The sequence below is a fragment of the Pseudophryne corroboree genome, chromosome 7 (genome assembly GCF_028390025.1).
Source record: "Pseudophryne corroboree isolate aPseCor3 chromosome 7, aPseCor3.hap2, whole genome shotgun sequence".
Lineage (NCBI taxonomy): Eukaryota > Metazoa > Chordata > Amphibia > Anura > Myobatrachidae > Pseudophryne > Pseudophryne corroboree.
Window position 1 is genome coordinate 276,808,728 of NC_086450.1, and position 4,891 is coordinate 276,813,618.

At 41.5% G+C, this 4,891-nt stretch overlaps 4 pseudogenes; 2 read left to right on the top strand and 2 right to left on the bottom strand.

Moving 5' to 3' along the window:
* Nucleotides 1-1,335: 1,335 nt before the first annotated feature.
* On the bottom strand, nt 1,336-1,455 carry LOC134945989 (5S ribosomal RNA; annotated as a pseudogene).
* Nucleotides 1,456-1,706: 251 nt separating this feature from the next.
* On the bottom strand, nt 1,707-1,826 carry LOC134946032 (5S ribosomal RNA; annotated as a pseudogene).
* Nucleotides 1,827-4,171: 2,345 nt separating this feature from the next.
* On the top strand, nt 4,172-4,291 carry LOC134946035 (5S ribosomal RNA; annotated as a pseudogene).
* A 249-nt stretch (nt 4,292-4,540) lies between these two features.
* LOC134947205 (5S ribosomal RNA) lies at nt 4,541-4,660 on the top strand (annotated as a pseudogene).
* Nucleotides 4,661-4,891: the final 231 nt, after the last annotated feature.

Below are 4,891 nucleotides of genomic sequence, written 5' to 3' on the forward strand. Positions count from 1 at the left end.
CTAAGCTAAGCGACCCAAGTGGCCGACACAAACACCTGGCCCATCTAGGAGTGGCACTGCAGTTTTCTAGCGAGAGGATGAGTGCTTCCATCCTCATGTGAATCTGAACCACTAGCCATGAACATAGGCCAGGGCCTCAGCCGTTCCTTGCCACTCCGTGTCGTAAATGGCATATTGGCAAGTTTACGCTTCTCCTCAGACGCTTTTAATTTTGATTTTTGGGTCATTTTACTGAACTTTTGTTTTTTGGATTTTACATGCTCTCTACTATGACATTGGGCATCGGCCTTGGCAGACGACGTTGATGGCATTTCATCGTCTCGGCCATGACTAGTGGCAGCAGCTTCAGCACGATGTGGAAGTGGATCTTGATCTTTCACTATTTTACCCTCCACATTTTTGTTCTCCATTTTTTAATGTGTGGAATTATATGCCAGTATCAATAGCAATGGCCTACTACTATATATACTGCGCACAACTGAAATGCACCACAGGTATGGATGGATAGTATACTTGACGACACAGAGGTAGGCAGAGCAGTGGCCTTCTGTAACGTACCGCTATATATTATATACTGGTGGTCAGCAAAATTATGCACTGTACTCCTACTATATACTACAATGCAGCACAGATATGGAGCGTTTTTCAGGCAGAGAACGTATAATACTGGTGGTCACTGGTCAGCAAAACTCTGCACTGTACTCCTCCTATATAATACTGTTGGTCCCCAGTCCCCACAATAAAGCAGTGTGAACACAGATATATGCAGCACACTGAGCACAGATATGGAGCATTTTTCAGGCAGAGAACGTATAATACTGGTGGTCACTGGTCAGCAAAACTCTGCACTGTACTCCTCCTATATAATACTGCTGGTCCCCAGTCCCCACAATAAAGCAGTGTGAGCACAGATATAGTCAAGAAAAAACCAAAACAAAGAATTGTTGGAAACTAGACTCTTTTTTGGGCGCACTCTAATTCAGAGGGTGGCAATGTAATTTATTGATGCTGATAAAACCATTTTTATTAGGTAACTCATAAAATAAGATTTGAGGAGTATCTGCGTAAGAGTATAGAAGCTTTGCGAAAATATGAAAAAGATTATAAATAACACGTGATATCCATATCACAATCTACCAGTTGTCGGAAATTAATAGCTGTGGTAACAGAATTAATTAAACATTGCACATTGAGACTCATGTAATATATGACCATCATTTGTTCAGCAGATATCCATTGTGGATTATTATAAATGCAGAGAATTAAATCATTGGTCATGTGAGAATCGAGTACCCAATAGTATATGTATAGGTGACACTGTGTAGGGGAGTCAATTTATTGCAGTACCAGAGTGTTCAGAGGTGGTCTTCCATCCTAGTACTAACCCGGCCTTTCACTGCTTAGCTTCCAAGGTCAGAAGAGATTGGGCATCTCCAGTGAGGTATGACCGCAAATTTTGTACTCACCCTCTTGAGTCACCTAGGTATATGCAGCCACCTGGTTTAGTCACCATGTGACATAACAGCCACAAATGAAATACAAGCATTGGTGAAGGCCTGTTATGTGGGAAAAATGTTTTTTGAGACCACACAACGTCCACAATTAGGACTTGCCTTTCACCGTTGCAAACCAATTTTTTAATATTCTTATGAAAACCAAGTACCCCATAATTTAGGTGCAGGTGACACTATATTGGGGGAGTCAATTTGTTGCAGTACCAGGGTGTTCAGAGGTGGTCACCCATCCTATTACTAGCCCGGCCTTTCACTGCTTAGCTTCCAAGGTCAGAAGAGATTGGGCATCTCCAGTGAGGTATGACCGCAAATATTGTACTCACCCTCTTGAGTCATCCAGGTTTATAAAGTGTAACCGATAGAAATTAAATTAAAGATATGTATATATATATGGTACAATGGTCAACAGTAAAATGAGATTATGTGCAGCCACCTGGCTTGGTCACAATGTGACATATCAACCACAGAAAAAGTGTACATATGAGTGAAGGCCTATTATGTGGGAAAATTCCTTGACACCACACAACGTCCACAATTAGGACTTGCCTCTCACTCCTAGAAAGCCCAGAGGGCACCAGAACAGCCGTATCAAGTTAGACCAATATATAAGTGCAGGATATAATTATACTGCACAGACTGCAAATATGGCAGTAAATTTTCAAAATAATAAAATGTAATTATTCACCCCTATGCACTAAACCAGACAATTGCTAAAATATTATTAATGCCTAGTGCCTGGAACCTGTAGTAAGTACCTGCGTTGTTATAGGAAAGCAGGCTTAGACTAGGTGCTTGTAAATAAACTTGCACAGTTTTTAATTACTTGAACCTGATGAGCACTAAGTTCAGAGCGTTTGCTGGAATATGCCATTGTTGAATGAATGAAATCAATTTCAAGAGAGAGACTGTCAATGATACCTGTGAAATTGATAATGACTTGCTATTAGTGTTTATAGCAAGTATAAATTATTCCAGCTTTGTATGCCTTAATGTTGGAAAGAAAGAGGCAATAAGGTCCTTATGGTATTGCTGGCTGGGACAGTTTATCCAATGGTGCTCTTAACCATAATATAAGAGTGACAAAGTAGCTCTAGTTGGAAATAAAGTATCTCTATTGTTTCAATTGTTGGTATACATGGTTATTAACCATGCATACAGTGCTCTAATGGCTGCTGGTTGCTCAAAAGAAATATATGTGCTGACAAGCTGAGTAATTTAGGTGCAGTTCACAAAAACGGGGTGCAGGGTATACGATACCAACTCCAGTCTTGATGCCGTTGCTGAGAGACCCGCTTGTCGCCGTGCCTGTGCTCCGGGGGCTGCAGCGGCGTGTGGCCAGAGTCTCACCATTCGAGAGACAGAGCTTCGCGGCCATTGCCTGGTGACCTTTCTAGGGATTCCGGCTGGTGCGGTCACGTGTGCACATCACGTGATCGCAATACTTCCTTCCTGACGTACGTTTCGCATAGTAAGCTTGATCACGTCCTGTGATCAAGCTTACTACGCGAAACGTACGTCAGGAAGGAAGTATTGCGATCACGTGATGCGCACACGTGACTGCACCAGCCGGAATCCCTAGAACGGTCACCAGGCAATGGCCGCGAAGCTCTGTCTCTTGAACGGTGAGACTCTGGCCACACGCCGCTGCAGCCCCCGGAGCACAGGCACGGCGACAAGCGGGTCTCTCAGCAACGGCATCAAGACTGGAGTTGGTATCGTATACCCTGCACCCCGTTTTTGTGAACTGCACCTAAATTACTCAGCTTGTCAGCACATATATTTCTTTTGAGCAACCAGCAGCCATTAGAGCACTGTATGCATGGTTAATAACCATGTATACCAACAATTGAAACAATAGAGATACTTTATTTCCAACTAGAGCTACTTTGTCACTCTTATATTATGGTTAAGAGCACCATTGGATAAACTGTCCCAGCCAGCAATACCATAAGGACCTTATTGCCTCTTTCTTTCCAACATTAAGGTATAGAAAGCTGGGATAATTTATACTTGCTATAAACACTAATAGCAAGTCATTATCAATTTCACAGGTATCATTGACATTCTCTCTCTTGAAATTGATTTCATTCATTCAACAACGGCATATTCCAGCAAACGCTCTGAACTTAGTGCTCATCAGGTTCAAGTAATTAAAAACTGTGCAAGTTTATTTACAAGCACCTAGTCTAAGCCTGCTTTCCTATAACAAAGCAGGTACTTACTACAGGTTCCAGGCACTAGGCATTAATAATATTTTAGCAATTGTCTGGTTTAGTGCATAGGGGTGAATAATTACATTTTATTATTTTGAAAATTTACTGCCATATTTGCAGTCTGTGCAGTATAATTATATCTTGCACTTATATATTGGTCTAACTTGATACGGCCGTTCTGGTGCCCTCTGGGCTTTCTAGGAGTGAGAGGCAAGTCCTAATTGTGGACGTTGTGTGGTGTCAAGGAATTTTCCCACATAATAGGCCTTCACTCATATGTACACTTTTTCTGTGGTTGATATGTCACATTGTGACCAAGCCAGGTGGCTGCACATAATCTCATTTTACTGTTGACCATTGTACCATATATATATACATATCTTTAATTTAATTTCTATCGGTTACACTTTATAAACCTGGATGACTCAAGAGGGTGAGTACAATATTTGCGGTCATACCTCACTGGAGATGCCCAATCTCTTCTGACCTTGGAAGCTAAGCAGTGAAAGGCCGGGCTAGTAATAGGATGGGTGACCACCTCTGAACACCCTGGTACTGCAACAAATTGACTCCCCAATATAGTGTCACCTGCACCTAAATTATTGGGTACTTGGTTTTCATAAGAATATTAAAAAATTGGTTTGCAACAGTGAAAGGCAAGTCCTAATTGTGGACGTTGTGTGGTCTCAAAAATTTTTTTCCCACATAACAGGCCTTCACCCATGCTTGTATTTCATTTGTGGCTGTTATGTCACATGGTGACTAAACCAGGTGGCTGCATATACCTAGGTGACTCAAGAGGGTGAGTACAAAATTTGCGGTCATACCTCACTGGAGATGCCCAATCTCTTCTGACCTTGGAAGCTAAGCAGTGAAAGGCCGGGTTAGTACTAGGATGGGAGACCACCTCTGAACACTCTGGTACTGCAATAAATTGACTCCCCTACACAGTGTCACCTATACATATACTATTGGGTACTCGATTCTCACATGACCAATGATTTAATTCTCTGCATTTATAATAATCCACAATGGATATCTGCTGAACAAATGATGGTCATATATTACATGAGTCTCAATGTGCAATGTTTAATTAATTCTGTTACCACAGCTATTAATTTCCGACAACAGGTAGATTGTGATATGGATATCACGTGTTATTTA